The following is a 20,015-nucleotide window of genomic DNA, read 5'->3' on the forward strand; positions in this document are numbered from 1 at the left end:
GAGGCTTGAAGTGTGGATATATTGAAAAGCAGTGACAAAGATGTTGTGTACACAGCAATATCTCACAAATACAAGTGATTTTTTTTCAGACAAATCTCCAGGAAAATGATTCTGAGTTTCTGCAACACTCTGAAATACTTTCGAGTCGTCCTCTACCTCTCCAAAGTTACTCTATATCAGGTTCTGCCTATTCTCTATTAGCAAAGGTATTGCTTAAGTGTTCTCGTCGTGAATCTCAAAACAGTCTTCTGTCCCAATTTCACAACAGGAATGTTTCGTTGCAGAATTTGCTTGGGTAACTTATGCATTGCAGCAAGCACACATCTTACTAAGATAAATGAAAATGTTCCAAACAAGAAATTAACCCAGAAATGGTTGCAGGCTGCCCGTGGGATACAGGCTGAAGTTTGTTTGTCTAATTGAAAGAGGCATTCCCTGTCAAAGTGAAAGGGAATTGGAACCTAAGTACAGTTGTTGTAGGTAGCGTTTCATAAATGACAGGGACAAAATGCTTGTTTAAAGATTTATATGACTAGTTTCCAAAGAATAGTGTCTGTCAGCACACTTCCATTATTTGAGGTGTAATTCAGGGAATTAGACTACTTTACAAAAAAAAAAAAAAAACTCCTCTCATGAGAAATTCCACCCCCTTTCAAACTTGATCAACCATGTTTATTGAAATTACAGACCTGCTTTCCTAGATGACTGAGATTGTGCTCACCTGGAGAGAAAGTAAGGCATCACAGAGACACAACTCTGAAAGAAACGTAGTTCACAAAGCACTTCAGTTCTCCTACCAAATGGTCACCCAGATAGCTTTATAATCAAGTTCCACATAAAAATTACTGTGGAGGGTGACTTTTAAACAAAAAGACCCATTTCTAAAACAGATACAGTATTTCAGTTTGTAAGTAAACCTGAATGTTGCAGTTCTATTTATTGATCGTTAATTAAAGAAATGTAAACATGAACTATAGAGTTGTCCAACAGAATACAGCTTACGAAATACAAGCATATAACAACAGGCAATAAAAACATAACAACAGGCAATTTTACTTTACGTAGACACTTGGAAGGAAATCTACTCTTACGCCTGATCCATCTTCCATTTCACTTTTCTGTGGGCGTTTCTAGCACTGAAGCAAAGTTCCAACCCAGTTGGGCAGGTTTCTCGCAGATGTACCTGTTGGTTGAATAAGGTAATGTTTTTATAATTCTTCTTCTCGAGGAAATAATTATTTTGAGTTGGAAAACCTTGGTTGAGTCCTAAACTCTTGACTCTGTTGAAGACGATTCAGCTTCATAGAGCAAACGGAAAATGTATTTTCAGAGCATTATACAGTAATCTTAAGAAAGTAGTCATGGAGTGGATTCACAGCATAGGCAGGTACTGTACTTTTTGTCAGTTTCTAACTCTTGTCACTTGAATCTCCAGCTATTTACAGATTTTTTGAGGTTAACATGTTGTCAAGTAATGAACAATTCTTCTCTGCTGAAATGGTTTCATGATCACGATCACTTACTGCTGCAGTGTGGGATCTGCAGTGGGAGGTTGAAACCAACGTTCTTTGGAAGCTGTGTGCTTGTTCCATGTGAATAGGTTTCATCTACTGCAATAATAATAATAATGATAATAATAATAATAATAATAATAATAATAATAATAATAATAATAATAATAATAATAATAATAATAACACCCAGCAATGAAGGACAAGACGACGAACTAAGAGACGACGACACAGAAAAAAAGACAGGAAGATGAGCTATCAAACAACGAGACACGAGGAAGCACCAAAGATGTAACAGAGAGGTCTGAATGGGTGGACAAGATCAGACAATGGACGAAGCCAGATACAGAAAGAACAAAGATCCCCTCCATGAAAGCCTACAACACAAAGAAACTAAGGAATAAACAAGTGAAGTTACTGAAATAATGAGACTAATCCACACCACCAGTATCATAGAAACAAATAACCTGGCATCTGCAGGAGCAAGACTAGTAGTAGAACTCATGGGGATACAAACACCAACACCACCATCACAACCAACCCAAGAGAAACCAAAACAGCAACCACCTTGGAAAAGGCGCCTGGAAAAACAAATCATAGCGATGAGATCTGACTTAAGTAAACTGAAAGAGATGGCAGAAAAGAGGTTAAGAAGCAAAGAAAACAAGAGAGGAACTGAATGAGAAATACAGAGTACAGGAGAAGGGACTAAACAACACAACAGAAGATATAAAACAGAGGCACAAAGCCAAAGTACATAAAATCAATGGTACATGAACAGGAATAAAGGATACCAACAGAACAAACTCTTTGGAACCAACCAGAAAAGACTATACAGCCAACTAGAGGGAAGACAACCACCAGGAAATTCCTAAAGCTAGAACAAGTCAGAGACTGTGGGGAAAACATATGGAGCAATCGGTATCACACAACAAACATGCAACATGGCTCCAGGAAATCAAGGCAGAAGAAATGGGGAGAATAAAACAAAGATTCACCCAGATAACGACAGACACAGTCAGACACCAACTAAAGAAAATGCCCTGCTGGAAAGCCCCAGGTCCCGATGAAGTCCATGCATACTGGCTCAAAAACTTCAAGGCCCTACACCCACGAATAGCAGAACAACTCCAGCATTGTATCACAAACCACCGTGCGCCCAAATGGATGACCACAGGGAGAACATCCTTAATACAGAAAGACAAGAACAAGGGAAATATAGCAAGTAACTACAGGCCTATCACCTGCCTACCAATAATGTGGAAGTTACAGATATCATCAGTGAATCGAGGCTATACAACTACCTAGAGGATACAAACACCATCCCCGCCAACAGAAAGGCTGCAGAAGGAAGTGTGGGGCAAAAAGACCAGCTCCTAATAGTAAAAATGGTAATGAAGAACACTAAGAGAAGACGAACCAACCTAAGTATGGCATGGATTGACTACAAGAAAGCCTTCGACATAATACCGCACACATGGCTAATAGGATGCCTGAAAATATATGGGACAGAGGAAAACACCATCAGCTTCCTTAAAATACAATGCACAACTGGAATACAGTACTTACAAGCTCTAAGATAAGACTAGCAGAGGTTAACATCAGGAGAGGGATCTTTCAAGATGACTCGCTGTCCCCACTAATCTTCGTAGTAGCCATGATTACCATAACAAAAGTACTGCAGATGATGGATGCTGGGTACCAACTCAAGAAAGAAGGCAACAGAATTAACCATCTGATGTTCATGGACAACATCAAGCTGTATGGTAAGAGCATCAAGGAAATAGATACCCTAATCCAGACTGTAAGGATTGTATCTGGGGACGTCAGGATGGAGTTTGGAATAGAAAAATGCACCTTGGTCAACATACAAAAAGGAAAAGTAACAAGGACTGAAGGGATAAAGTTACCAGACGGGAATAGCATCAAACACATAGATGAGACAGGATACAAATACATGGGAATAATAGAAGGAGAGGATATAAAATACCAAGAGATCAAGGACAAGATCAGGAAAGAATATATTCAGAGACTTAAGGCGATACTCAAGTCAAAACTCAACGCTGGAAACATGACGAAAGCCATAAACACATGGGCAGTACCAGTAATCAGATACAGCGCAGGAGTAGTGGAGTGGATGAAGGCTGAACTCTGCAGAATCGACCAGAAAACTAGAAAACACATGACAATACACAAGCACTACACCCAAGAGCAAAAGATGGACTATACATAATACGAAAGGAAGGGGGAAGAGCGCTACTAAGCATAGAGGAGTGTCTCAACATCGAGAACAAAGCACTGGGGCAATATCTGAAAACCTGTGAAGATGAGTGGCTAAGGAGTGATTGGCAAGAAGGACTGATAAAGTAGACCAAGACCCAGAAACATACAGATACAGGAGAATGAAAAACAGAACAGAGGAATGACACAACAAACCAATGCACGGACAGTACATGAGACTGACAAAAGAACTGGCCAGCAATGAAACATGACAATGGCTACAGAGGGAGAACTCAACAAGGAAATAGAAGGAATGCTAACACTGGCATAAAGATCAGGCCCTAAGAACCAGGTATGTCCAAAGAACAATAGATGGAAATAACGTCTCACCCATATGCAGGGAGTGCAAATGAAAGACGAGACCATAAACCACATAGCAAGTGAATGTCCGGTGCTTGCACAGAACCAGTGCAAAAAGAGGCATGATTCAGTAGCAAAAGCCCTCCACTGGAGCCTGTGCAAGAAACACTAGCTAGCTTGCAGTAATAAGTGGTACAAACCCTAACCTGACAGAGTGATAGAAAATGATCAGGGAAAGATCCTCTGGGACTGTGGTATCAGAACAGACAGGGTGATACGTGCCAATAGACCAGACGTGACGTTGACTGACAAAATCCAGAAGAACGTATCACTCATTGATCTTGCAGTGATATGGAATATGCCAGTGGAAATTGTACCTATAATCATAGGAACACTAGGCATGATCCCAAGATCCCTGAAAAGGAATCTGGAAAAAAAAACTAGATACCGAAGTAGCTCCAGGACTCATGCAGAAAAGTGTGCTACTAGAAACAGCACACATAGTGAGAAAAGTGGTGGTTTCCTATGGAGGCAGGATGCAACCCAGAACCCCAAACTATAAAAACCACCCAGTCGAATAGGATGACTGTGATAGACAAAAAAAAAAATAATAATAATAATAAATTCCTTACCTAAATTCCTTCCCACAATTAGCATCATTGAAGCGATCGTCTTTTGAATGATAGTAATGGACACAGTGTTCTGCTGGATTGTTGGGCTCGCCTTCACCCCACCTGGAAGGAAGTAAGATAATCACTGTTGAGAAACACCACTTCCATCGTCATTCCAAATGGTAACACTAGAAGCGTTCTGCTACTAAAATTGTTGCCACTGTCTTCCACTGCTTGTGCCTAATCCTGAGGTAGGAATTATACCATGTTCATTGAATCGAAGAGGGTAAGTTAGGAAATTAAGACTCCTATCTGAAGGCCCAATACCTCCTTGATGTCTCTTTTATCAGTAATGCTTAATAACTTTTAATGGATTGATTCTTCAGCAAATGTTCAGAACACTAGGCCTACATCTGATGCGGATTTCATGCATTAGGCTACTGCCTATAATATACTGTACATTACATGATACTGTGGACAGTGATAAATGATCCTCTGTCTAACTCTGATTATCATTTCTCAGTAGTCCAAGTGTGATCCAGTGAATCTGTTACCTATTCCATGATATAACTCAAATGGTCTTTTCTCCTCTCAGTTTTTCTTGCAGAAGCATAATGCTTTGATGTAGGTATGGAATCTCTATTGCAACCACTTCAGATCTTACCATGATTCAACGATTTGGTGAATGGTGCCATCTGCAACCCATCTGAGGTTCCCTGTTCTTGCAAGTCACTCAGTCCTACGTAGGTGTTGTGACCTTTTGCAAGATCTGCAAAAAGAATAACTGATTAGATTGAATGGGAAAGTATCATTCTCCATCTTTGTCTCATAGGCTATTTTTAAAAACAGTTAAATCAGCTGTCTAGAAATTCTATAGGAACAGATGACAGGTAAACTTGTTCAAAGTTTATGATATGTAATCTAGCTTTGCTCTTCTGTAACACATCTTGAAAGATAGATCGTCAAGACAACAGCAACTGTTTTGGGGGTACCAGCTGGTACCAGTAAAAGAAATACTAGCCCTTATATTAGCTTAATCCCTAAGGGCTTACTGGTACATACCAGCAACTCCTATTAAAGTGTATTGTGTTCAGTAATATTAAATGCATTTAAGAGCAAATTCCTTGACTAGGTTTATTTAAGCTTAGAACAGTCACTTATCTGTTTGATTAAGCAAACTTGATGGCGCTGTTGTAGTGGCTTCCTTAAATTTAAACTCATGATTACTTTTACTCACCACGGAGGAAGTTGAACTCGTCGTCATGAGTGATTTTGACCAAGTCAGAATTCAAGGCTATGCACTTTTGACGGCTCCCTTCCCAAGTGCTGGTGTCTTTACTGATGAAGTAACAGGAGGATCTCAGCAAACCAACCCTTTTCACAGACAAGATGATCTGTAAGTCAAATTAAGATCTTTCATAACAGGGGTTGAATGTTCTTGTCACGTAAATGTTCAAGGTGGTTTTATATATATATATATATATATATATATATATATATATATATATATATATATATATATATATATATATATATTTATACCGTTGGGTAACAAAGCGTTGGTTACTCACCTGTGGCCATTAAGGTGAACATTTTCATGATTCCTGCGGCGACTCTCCGAAGCAACCGCTTGTGCTGAAAATAAAACGGAAATTATAGTTGGAAAATGGTTTTTTGTTAAGCTATGGGTCGTGGTAACATTGAGCAATAATCTTGAGGAGCCAGTACATATAATGTATAATATTTATATATATATATATATATATATATATATATATATATATATATATATATATATATATATATATATGTATTTATATATTTATATATATTATATGTGTATATATATAATATGTATATATATATATATATATATATATATATATATATATATATATATATATATATATATATATATATATGGTGAACAGTAATAATGGCACAGGGAAAAATAACACAGGTAAAAATGGCACAAGGGTAAAAAAATATATTGATTCATATGCAGTGTTTCGCCGTGTTCAGTATTAGCCCCTCGGGGATCCCCGAGGGGCTAAACTAAACACGGCGAAATATTGTATATGAATCAATATATTTTTTTACCTTTGTGCCATTTATTCTATTTTTTCGCTTGTCACATTTTTACCTGTGCCATAATTACCTAAATTCATGTACATACATATATATATATATATATATATATATATATATATATATATATATATATATATATATATATATATACATATATATATATATATATATGTATATATATATATATATATATATATATATATATATATATATATATATATATATATATATATATATATATATATATAAGCAATTACCGCTGGAAAGAGACAGCCAGAAGATCATTATTTCACAACCCTTTCCTTCACGTTAACTAGTAATCCCTGAGGACTATCCTGAAATCACGTGAATATTGCAATTTTTTTTAAGCGTAATACGAATATATTATGTAACAACTGACAGATTCACAAGTCCGAAAGAAGCAGCTCACTGAACTTCCACAAGATTCCCCGATGCTCTTTCCCTCACCTTGTACTCCGCGAGTGAGGTTATCAATCGAGTCTGCAATTCTGCTCAGTTGAATATGATCCATTTGCTGCGAGTAGCAGCGACCAGCCATTGCAAGAAGAAGAATGGTCGCAAGCACACGAAAACAAGTAGCAACGGTCATGCTTGAACACTTCACCTCTTTGGCTCAAGGAGTTTAGCTTAGTACTAGCTCGAACAGCGTTCTTCTTCTCTCTGAATTCCCAGTGAGGTGAGGGCGTCCTTTTATATAAATCAGCCGCTGCGCCTACTCGTTTGCAACCAAAGTCCTAGCTGGTAGGATATCATCTCCTAGGACCCCTAGGGACGCGGCGAGAGAACTCGATTGTGGGCGTTTAATGTGCTTGTTCATACGCAATCTAAATTTCATGGCTCGCGTCACACTGTTCAACGAATGCCTTTGTGTCAACTCGTAAAGTTTAAAAGCTCTCTCTCTCTCTCTCTCTCTCTCTGCGTGTGTAATTTTTTTCTCTGCACTCTCGTAGTTCCTTGGGTACATGAAATAGAAAGTTCATGTTTATCACTTATGTTAATAGTCTACCCAGCGTACTTGGTCAAAGGAGGGTCGGGGAGGGGTAAAGAGCGATGCAAAATGAAGACTCACTTTAGATTCTTAAAAATAAAAAAGGCTTTATTTAAGAAACACATCTCATTACAACTGAGGGCAGTTTTATGATAATAATATTGTTAGAAAAAGAATATGAAAATATTAATCAAGAAAATGTGACACCGCTTTACTCACGTGCTGCCATATCTGCGGTCACCCTAAGGCGATGGTGAGGAAGAAACAATGATAGTTTTTGGTCAGCAGCCTTGGGTTAACCCATTCCATTAAATGATTAATCCTGGGTCAACACAGGAACAATGGATATCTCCCCGAAACGAGGCATCAGCCCTCAAACAAATGAATAATACATTAATGAGCCCTTCAATTCCTAAAGGTAGGCAAATGTAACTTCAATATAATAAAATAATAAAGCATAGCATAACTATAGCATAAAATAATTAAAATTAATAAATACTATACAATTTGCAAGAGAGAGAGAGAGAGAGAGAGAGAGAGAGAGAGAGAGAGAGAGAGAGAGAGAGAGAGAGAGCATTTCCAATGCACAGAGATTATTTTTCAAACGACACTTGTGCAATCGTAAAATGCAAGAAAAAAGCAGAGAAACGCAAGAAAAACTCTGCCGATTAAAAGAAGACGAAACAAGGCTAATAATTACTGAATGCGATGTGAATAAACACAGCAGTCCAAAATTATGAACTGACATTTAAAGGAGGGAGAGAGTCAGTCACCTGGTGATAGTTAATATTTAAATTTCATTTAATTTAAGCTCACATATCTTCATTTATGATGATAACGTTTCTAAAAGAAGAGTTAGCGCTAAACTCCGTTGTTTACAAAAGAAACAAAACCAGGAAATACCAAAGAGGATTGTAATAGGTCAAGGTCTTAGGAAGGAAAGGGATCATCCACAGTCCACGAGTAACTACGAAACAGAGATATTATGTCAGCGTTGTAAAGCGACGGTGGGAGTGGGGTGTGGGGAGGGCGGCTTCTGACCAATTAATGGTACTACACACTCTCACATTATATAATATATATATATATATATATATATATATATTATATATATATATAAATATATACATATAAATATATATAGGTATATATATATATATATATATATATATATATATATATATATATATATATATATATATATATATATATATATAATATATACATATATATATATATATATATATATATATATATATATATATATATATATATATATATATATACATATACATACTATATATGTATATATATTACAAAAAGCAACATGCATTTTTCTCTTAGGGGAGTATCGCCAAAGGAATACAACCACTTAGTTTCTCAACAAGTATTTATGGCATAGCTGCTAGTATTCCCACTCCACTTTTCTTGCCTAGCAAATAGATCATGATAATCATTTACAGTATGGAGGATTGAAGGCAACAGCTTTGGAACAATCCACGGTCTTTGCAATTGTAAATTTACATATGTGTGTGTGTGTGTATGTAATTATCCGGTGTGGCTAAGCAGTTCGTAGCTAAATTTGCAATTGTAAGGTCCGTGTATTATTCCAAACAAGTTGCCTTCAACCCTCCACACACACACACACACACACACACACACACATATATATATATACATATATATATATATATATATATATATATATATATATATATATATATATATATATATATATATATATATACTATATATATATACATATATATATATATATATATATATATATATATATATATATATATATATATATATATATATATATATATATATATAAACAGTTAAGTTAATTTTCAGATAAATAGTCTCCATACTCACATAAGTGAATAATAATCACGGTTAAAAGCTCTGCTCAAGAAGTGCGTTGTTTGAGAGAGAGAGAGAGAGAGAGAGAGAGAGAGAGAGAGAGAGAGAGAGAGAGAACGTACAGAAATACAAGCGTGCTTTTTATCTTTGAGAAGAGAGAGAGAGAGAGAGAGAGAGAGAGAGAGAGAGAGAGCACCCACAACAAACCCTTGTAACTAAGGAGAGAACAAAAGGACAAGTATCCCTTGTATCCATGTCAGAGTTCATCAAAATAAGAGGACGCAGCGTGAGGCCACAGCCGCGACTATCGTTAATATGCTTTTATCCTTCTTCTTCTTCTTGGGTTTCCCAGCCAGTGATGACGTCAGTGTTCTGAATGCGAGGGGAGACAGGGAAAGATTTCATGAGTATATTACTGCTGCTGCGTGCCATTGCTTTCAATATTCAGTAGCACTTTCTTTATAATATGCTTGCATGCATGCATGCAATTATAAATATGTATCCTTTGACTGTTTACCTGCAGAATAAACCGCAGTTCATTAGAGAAGATTTCTGTGTAGTACCATAGCTTCCATGTAATACCATCGCTCATTCAATCGCGTGTCAGAGACATTCCTGGCTATTTCCAAGTCCTTTCAGTCATATGCCAAGGCAGTGTTTCTCAAACCTTTTGACCTGAGGGCGCATCTACGAAAAACCAAAACTTTGGGGGGAGCATCTTTGATTTTAATATGGAAAAATTAGTCATGAAATTTGAAAATAAGAAAATTATAAAGATGTACCTGAAATAACCATTTATTTTTAAGATATTTTTCATTTAAGTATCTGCATGTGAAACGTGCTTGATGAGATTTCGCAATTTTCTGAATCTTGGCCTTATATGTGATAAACATACTCTCATCTCTTCATCAATGGATTTAGTTTTTGATCGTATTTTACATTTAATGTTGGTAGAGAAAATCTTTGTTCACAGAGAGACGATGTGGACAACTGCAGTAAAACAGTCAAAGCTTTCCTAGCTATTGAAGGAGATTCTTCTTTGATTGAAATCCAGAACTGGTAGATGGGCACCTCCTCCTGCTTGATCTTGAAGCCACGATCAGTAGATATGGTAGCCAGCTCCTCTTCTGCTAACGAAAAGCCAGCGTTATCAGTTGAAATGTCAAAGAAAGGTTTGAGAATCCAATCGTATTGCTCGGTTCAGATTACCTTCCAGAATTGCTAAGTGATCCCCTATTGAAGGAATTAAATTATCTGAATGGCCTTCTTGAACCAAAGGAAACATTTCCAAACAGCCTAAACTAGCTTTTCTTTTACCAAACTGCTGGTTATTTCTGGAATGCTTGAATTTTGTCGGTAGATAAGAGAAGGTTTTCATTTCCATTTTGCATGGACACGTTCTGACTATTCAGGTGTTGAAACATTTCGATCAGATATCTCATTTTTGAAGTCCAAAACTCACATTTCAAAAGTTAACAAAATTTACTTTTATTTTCTTTCTCAAAAGATGCCAACAGTTCTTGACGAAGTTCGGAGTAATTTACCTCTTGATAGCCATCGAACTTGTGTGTGCAAAAGTAAGCGTGTGTGTTGTGAATCCATGTTTTCACAAAGAAGCTCAGATTTACGAGCTTTTACCATTTCAACAACTTGGTCTTGATCAAAAGCTTCTTTCAATTTATTACCAAGTGTTTTTGCCATCAGGGGCCTCTATGAAAGAAACATTGAGTTGTTATAGTGTTGATATGGTGTTGCTTTACAAACCATGGAAGACCTTCAATAGAACCAGTCATTAATGGAGCTTCATCAGAACAAACCCCGGCACACGACTTCCACGATAAGTTCCATTTCTCAAAGAATGATTTAAATTATGAAGCATATCTTCACCTGCAGTAGTGGTAAGCAGTTCTTTTGCACCAAAGATACTGATTTACTATAGTTTCCCCATCAATAAAGCAAATAAAGGCAAGCAACTGCGCTTTGTTGGCTATGTCGGTTGGTTCGTCAACTTGGAGTGCACAGTATGAATCCTGAAGTTTATTACAGAAAACATTTCCTTCAATATTGTTAGAATGATAGAACACTATCATTCAGTGATGGAATTTTACTTATCTGTTTCTCTACATTGTCTGCTGAAATAGTCTCCACCATCTTTTACAAGCGACCAAAATAATAGACTCAGCGAGAGTATGTGACTTCATTTTACGGCTCTCATTTCCGATATTTCACAAGAAGCAATTTGAGCTTTCTCAGACACCGTTGCTCTCCTTTTGAAAGCGTTGATCAAGTCATCTTTTGAAATAACTTCGGTACGTTTTTTCCTTGAAGATTGCAGTGTGATGTTTGAAAATGCTTGCTTCATTTACTAAGAAGCATCGACTCGTTTGACATTTTGCATCTACACACCAAACACAATGGCTGAGGCTGATTTTCATCTCCAGCCCACGTGAAGGAAGCCATAAGCTTGAACAACTTCTGTCGTGTTTGCGAATGGGTCTGCTCTTATTTTTCTTGGCTGGACGCTTCATGTCACTTGAAATAGTTTCATTATTAGAATATTGCTTAAAAATCTATTCATTGTATGGGTAGTTTATTTTTTTAAATATGCAAAAAAACAAGAATTATAATTCAGCGAGTGTCTTGAACGAGAACTTTGAAAAGTAATGAAGCAGCACATGGGTACCTCCTCAGACTGACCACATTCGCAGAAGACTTCGCATTTATTGGGCAATGAGGTCATTGTCCCGAATTATGAACGCCCTTTGAACTGTCATTCACCACATGGTGAAGTTATTAACCTGGACTATGTGTCACCAACCTGGAATACTGTATTTTGGTTTAGTCCTACCTAATTCTATCATCTATTACCAACTGACCTCAGGGGAATTTGATATCACTGGCCTTTACTGGCTGTCATTTGTGGCTAACATTTCAAAAGAAGATTAGCAGGAGATGGAATTATAGACAATATCTATTTTTTTCGAGAGAGAGAGAGAGAGAGGAGGTGAGTAACGACCGATTAAAATCCCCAAAGAAAGGATAAGGGAAAGGATTATCCATTGCTTCTTGAAGATAAAGCCATTAAGGAATTTACTTTCTAGTTCAAAATGTCAAGTGGCGAAAACTTGACTCAGACTTAGAAACTACATACTTGATGTCTCTAAATTATATGAAAATCAAAGTTTTAGAATATAAACATATTACATAAATTAAATCTTTTGTTATCTTGGGGCGCACCTGGCTACCTTCCACGGCGCACCAGTGCGCCCGGGCACACCGGTTGAGTAACACACACACACACACACACACACACACACACACACACACACACACACACACACATATATATATATATATATATATATATATATATATATATATATATATATATAAAGTACAGTCTTTTGTTTTGCATTATTATTATTATTATTATTATTATTATTATTATTATTATTATTATTATTATTATTATTATTATTATTATTATTATTATTAAAGCAAAGAAGAAAGTTTAAACTAATGAGAAAAGTATTCATACACCACAGGGGGATTGACTTGCATTTGACACAGTATTTTGAGGGAACATTTCAACATCCTATTTTGGCGAACAAAGAGACGTCGATGGACCAGTCTGATCTTGGTATGTATGTATGTGTGTTTGTATGTGGGTATGTTTCAGCATAACTCTGAAATGCTTTGAGCAATTTCAACCAAACTTGGTATACATATGACTTATTCTCTATAAAAGAATATTTTCGGGGTAAGACAGCACTGGCACCAAAGGGGGTGTGGGAGGGAAGGGAGTGACATGTAAAAATAACAGAAAACAACAGATATTTGTGGATAATCCATAGTTTTCGAGGTAGCTGAGGTGAATGGTGACACTCCCGATGCCCTTCAAGACCAAGTTCAGCCCTGATAGGAATGGGTGGGATGAGAAGGGGTGAAATATAGAATGTCAAAAATGTTGGGCGATGTGATTGAAGCAACTATCTTAACAGGAAAGGGAGAGAGTGAGAGAGAGAGATTGGGAGGGAGAGGATGTGAGAGAGAGAGAGTAGAGTGGGTGGAGTGGGTGTTAGGGAGGAGAGTTAGAGAGAGAGTAGAGTGGGTGTTAGGAGGGAGAAAGAGGGAAAAGAGAGAGAGAGAGAGAGAGAGTGAGAGAAAAAGAGGAAGAGTAGAGGGGGAGTTAGGGAGGAGAAAGAGGGAAAGAGTGAGGGAGAGAAAGTGTGCGTGTGTGTGTATGTGTGTGTGAGAGAGAGAGAGACAGAGTGAGAGGAAGTGAGAGAGAGTGAGTAGAGTGGGTGTTAGGGAGGAGAGAGAGAGAGGGAGAGAAGGTGAGAGAGAATGTAGAGGGGGCGTGTGTTAGGGACGAGAAAGAGGGAAAGATTGAGAGAGAGAGAGAGAGAGAGAGAGAGAGAGAGAGAGAGAGAGAGAGATAGATGGGGTGCTAGGGAGGAGAGAGAGAGAGAGAGGAAGTGAGAGTAGAGGGGGTGTTCAGGAGGAGAGAGAGAGAGAGAAGTGGGGAGAGGAATTGAGAGTAGAGGAGGTGTTAGGGAGAAGAAGAGAGAGAGAGAGAGAGAGAGACAGTTTACTGGTTGTCATTCAGAATGTTCCCGCTGCCCGGGTTGGTCAGCTAGTATATATACATATACACACACACACATGTATGTATATGTATATATATATATATATATATATATATATATATATATATATATATATATATATATATATATATATATATATATATATATATATATATATATATATATATATATATATATATATATATATATATATATATATATGTGTGTGTGTGTGTGTGTGTGTGTGTATGTGTTTATATGTTTATATCTCTCTCTCTCTCTCTCTCTCTCTCTCTCTCTCTCTCTCTCTCTCTCTCTCTCTCATATATATATATATATATATATATATATATATATATATATATATATATATATATATATATATATATATATAATATGCGCTAGATTTTCTTCTAGAATCACTGTTATTGTACAGTATTATCCGTCAGTGTAGACGGTTCTGAAGTGCACCTGAACACTTTATGTCTTGAAGTCGTGGCGTCATCTGGTTTTAGTTACCTGAAGACTCCACGTGACATGCGTTCATTATTTTAATCATTATACAGTGACATGAGAACTATGAAGCTATGCAAGGAGGTCTCTGAATTCTAGTTGCGTTCTCCTCCTCTTTCGTTCCCCCCCATTACTCTTCCACTCTTCTCAGTCTTTCTTTACATTCCCCACCCTCAAAACGGAGCTTTCTCTCTCTCTCTGTCTGTGTTCTTACTTTAGTCATAAATCAGTTAACACAAACAACGGTAACAGTAATTACATCCACCCCGAGCTAAAACGGTGCCGGTGAAACGAACAAAATAGTCTGGGAAATTAGAGAAATATTGCTATTGCTGCATGTGCTTCTCAGTACTTTCTTCTTATGTTTCCTAAGAACGTTTTAGAATTGGCGACGCGTCTGCCAATTGCATTTACTGTCATATCCCACGTTGCGTTGATCAAACATCATATTGCAACAAGGTTGAAGATCGTGTTCATTATAAAACAAAGCTACACAAGAGTTTCTGAGAGGTGGTCTAAGAGAAGAATTGAAGCATTGTAGAGAAAAAATTGCACCGAAAAGGAATAACCCCGAACTAGCGGGCAGCAAGGGACAGGGAACCCAGCCAATCAACGCACTGATTTTCGTTGGGTTACACGCAGTCTGAGGTGCCGTTACATAGGGAAAACCTCAACCCCCCCCACCCCCGCCCGCGACCTTAACCTTCTGGCTTGAAGACTGTCATCAGAATCACCTGATTATCAGTCATTAGTTCTGTGTCGACTGTGTAAGTGTAAGCAGCTGATCGTGAACCTTTCATTTGAATAAATATTGTAATTCGTTAATTGCTGCAGTGTAATCGTGTTTGTGATGTCAAAAAAGGAACATCAGGAAAACTTGTCGATATTGCAAAGCTAGAATGGTTGCTTTAGCATGAAGGCGTAAACACCGATGTTGCCACCATTTTTACATTTGGGTAACCTGATGAAGGAATGTGTACATGACCGGGCAGATTCCCTCCTTGAAACCGATGTCAGCGTTGGTGACCTTTGACAGTGACGAGAAACTGAAGATACACTGGAATTAAGTGAACTGGATTTAAGAACCATAATCGAGGCGTTGGTATGTGGTCTAGGCCTAGTACTGATGTTGAGGCCTAGTGTTGGAGGTAACTTTGCAAGACCTGAGACAAGGAAGAAGCATTTAATGGTGTTACCATATCAACAAGAAGTGGAAGTGGAAGCGATGACAGCAGCCAGTAGAGGATAAAGAGACAGGAACTGTTGACGACTTTTCCAGCCATTGGTAAGTGTTCACTTTCAGTACTTGTTTTACCAAATACATTTTTCATGGGTTTCTTGGATGTTTATATTAGCCGCTTACCATTGTTCTTTTTTATTAATATCCAAAACACAGTAGTATTTAACAACTGTAATATTGTAGAACAACGAAAATGGCAGGAACGAAAATAATTTCAGGTGTTTTTTTTATGATTACTTTTACTTCTTTTTTTTAGTAAGTCATTATTTCCGTGCTTTCCTCATAATTCGCACTCCTACACATTTGTAATAGGACTGTAAAACGTCAGCGAAACATGGAACCTGTTTACCAGATTTTTATTATTCTGGAATATTCCGGTGATACTAGACAGCAAATTTAACCGTCGTTTTAACTCTGTTTTAATGCGAGCAGCCTAGCCTGGTAGCCTCATTAACAGTTCTGAAACGGTATATAACCGCCATTCATCCATAGTCTAGTTTTAGTGCGCATGCCCGGATAGTTTAGAGTTGCTGTTTCTGATGAAACAGAAGTCCTCCTGGGCAGAAAAACCACAAGGGAGATGGAGATCTAAAGTAATTCAAAACTCTGGACGCTTCTTTGTAAAATATATTTGAGTGGGGTTGGGCCTATCGGGGTATTAACCTGTATGCATCCACCTACTCCTCGGGACGTGGTGTTTAGTACTAGCCCCTCGGGTATCAAAGCATTATATAGACCCATTTCTGTATTGTGTGGTCGACCAATTATTTTATATTAATAATAAACGATATCTTCGTGTGGCCGTCTACTTTACGTAGCATAGCCTAAGTTTACCCTGGACTTCGACGAAGGTGGATCCATATCGGGTAGGTTTGGAAGGAACGACGAATGTTAAGTTGTGATGTTTACAAGTAAGTTATTTTAGCTTCGTGTAAGCTTTCACGTCCTAACTGGCGGTTCATTAGTAGGAAGAACTGGGAAGGATTTCATATGCAAATGATAATGCAGGGTGTAGCTAAGACGCGATTTCTGGTTGGTTGCTAATTTGGCAAACGATCTAAAAAACTAAAGGTTTGAATTTTGTCTGTCTGTTGTCATTTTGACAACGGGGCAAAGTGACTTTACTTTGCAAGTGTGAGACGGGATAGGGATTAATACAATAATTTGTCCAGTGAATAACCCAAACAGAAAAAAAGACTCTAAGAATATTCTTGGATCGAATCTTGGAGAGAAACAAAATCAGGTTTTTCATGTGCATGTGGTAAGCATTACTCCGTACTAAGAAGCTTAATTGATTTTTATTGTATTGCTTACTTCAGTATTCACGAGAGAATAAGGAAATGGTCGCTGTGGACAATTTATTTATTTTTTTATCAACATAACGTATAGCTGAACGAGTACTATTCATTTCACTTTCCTACAGGTGCCACCTGTTATTTTGGGTCATTTCCCAATTTGCTTTCTGTGACATTTCAGGGTAAATATAATTGTCTGCCTGAAGGCATTATAAAACTATGATGAAACTGCACAATTTGCAAAACCTAAAGCTAATACATATTATACATATATAATATATATATATATATATATATATATATATATAAATATATATATATATATATATATATATATATATATATATATAATTTATATATATATATTTATTTATATATATATATTTATATATATATATATATATATATATATATATATATATATATATTTATATATATATATATATATATATATATATATATATATATATCATACATACATACATTTACAAAGATTATACCTTTTCCAGTTCAAAGAATTTTTAGATGAAGCTACTTGCACAGTTCGCTGCCCCACAAATGTTCAAGGGTTTTGGTATTTCCTGGTGGTCACCCTTTCTAATATTGGCCCTTCCACGCCTTGTCTGACTTTGCTGATTGAACAAGTACATATTCATCTTATTGGAGCGAATTAATAAAAATAATAAAGATAGTCGTAGTTACAAACGCACCAACGACTCGCGAGTTTCGAGATCTCTGTCGAGAAGGCGACGGTTGATTGATTGAGTGTAGGATACTGGTGTGCACCTATCAAGGTTACTGACGCAGAGCCTGAGGGTTGAAGGGGTTGGGGGAGGGATGGGCTTTCAAGTCACAACAGACAAGAAAAACCCATTTCAGGCATGAGAAAGTTTTTTTTATCTGTACTGGTGGCAAATATTTCTCCATGTTAGTGAACTTTCTGTACATTTCCTTCGACAAGGGCGTGCCTTGTCCCTTAGCTTAATTAATTTCTTTATGGTAGAGGGATCCGTGTCAAAGAAAGGTCATGAGATGGAAATGTCAAGTTGTGAGATTGTGATATGAGTCAGAAATCAAGCGTGGAAAGGTTGATACTTTCATGAGGCACAAAGTTAACATTGCAATTGGGTATTAACTTATAAAAAAAATCTAAATCTCACTCGGATGATTTCTTTGCTGGAATTCTCGGGTTGGTTCATCTTGAACAGAAGCCACTAAGGAAAAAATGCCACTGGTGACCGGAAGTAGACATCTGATCATGACAAAATTGTTAATCAAATACCTGTCGTCTCTCCGCCTACCTCAGTCACCAGTTCACTTGGAGCTAAATTTTTCGCAACCAAAGTTTACCTACAGTCTCCCAGGATTCATTTAGAATGGTTTTCTCTTACTTTTATAAACAAAAGTTTTCAATTGAAGGAAAGGGTTCCTGCTCATTGTAACAGGAGCGCGCTCCCAATCACACACATGTATGTATGTATGTATATATGTATATATGTGTGTATTATGTATATGTATAAATCTATATATATGTATATATATATATTGTAAAGAGTAGCGCCAAAATACGCTAGGAAACTGTTCTCCTTTCCTGCTTTGGGTTGGTTTGAACCTTTGAAGGTCGGGGTATAGGGGCTCAGAGAATATAATAGTTTGGGGACAGTAATCTGGCTTTGCACTGTTTTCTTTTGGTACAGGAAGTAAGATCGTTTTCTATGATATATCCGGTCGGAGACCTGGGTCAGACATCGCCCCTACCCCTGTCCAGAAGCAATAAAAGGTCAGGGCCAGGACAGCTCTAAATATATATCGCTAGTTTAAAGAACAAGTTAAGTCTCGGCGGTCTTGCCCCTGCCCTCCGTTTTAGGTTTCCACGTGGAGCCCATCGCCGCCCTTTGTGCCCCCGTGTTCCATTCCATATGGCCTTAAGAAGAACAAGGGGGATTGCAAGTCCCAAACGCGAGCTGACATTAAACGGCGGCCTTTTCATCATCCCAAGGGGTTTTCTTTTCCGCCCCAATCTACGACTGGAAGCAGTACCTTGGAGGGAGGCCCCTTTGTTCACGCTCCCACACGTGGTTCTCGGCAGAAGACGTTGTCATCCCTATGCCCTACAAATGTGGTAATGTACCCAAAACGAGTTGCTAGTCACGATTACTTAGCCATTTTGCATTTATTAATTTCTGGGTATAACTTTGTGTTCCTGATATTCCTTGGTTCAAGCCAGGCCCACGTGTTCACAGGCCTTTCCTCTGAGTCACAAGTAACGCCTCAGGGAGTCCTTTGGCGCCTTCAGTGCACCCCTGAGTAATTCAATCCCCAAATTCCAGCATTAGATGTGTAACGGGGAAAAAATATCGTTTCAGAAAGACGCATGTAGCAGAATTATCCTTGGTCCGTGTTCTTGGCATTCCTAAGCTCCACCCTTCGGGAGGACTTCTACGGCAGTAATTTGTGTTTTCAGTTAATTTTCCCTTTGACCTTGTGTGCTATCAAATATAACTATTTTTATATCCACGTGTTTCACGCACTTACTCCCTAGTGAAGAGCCCTCCGCTCCGTGTACTTCTTTTTTTGTTTGTGTTTTATATGTCCTGGGTATCTTACAAGGCCATTTTCGAGTAAAGTAATAATTGTGGAGTCATAAGATCCACCTGCACCAGGAAAAATATAAAAATGGCGACCTTGACCAGTGATTCTCTTTAATGAT

General features: G+C 37.5%; 1 protein-coding gene and 1 pseudogene across 1 annotated transcript in view; one reads left to right on the forward strand and one right to left on the reverse strand.

Moving 5' to 3' along the window:
• The window catches only part of LOC136853137 (scoloptoxin SSD14-like), a 342,771-nt gene that overhangs the window by 56,461 nt on the left and 266,295 nt on the right, over nt 1-20,015 (forward strand). The gene's annotated exons all lie outside the window — the stretch shown is intronic.
• LOC136853139 (perlucin-like protein) lies at nt 510-7,490 on the reverse strand (annotated as a pseudogene).

This window comes from Macrobrachium rosenbergii, chromosome 26 (genome assembly GCF_040412425.1).
Source record: "Macrobrachium rosenbergii isolate ZJJX-2024 chromosome 26, ASM4041242v1, whole genome shotgun sequence".
Lineage (NCBI taxonomy): Eukaryota > Metazoa > Arthropoda > Malacostraca > Decapoda > Palaemonidae > Macrobrachium > Macrobrachium rosenbergii.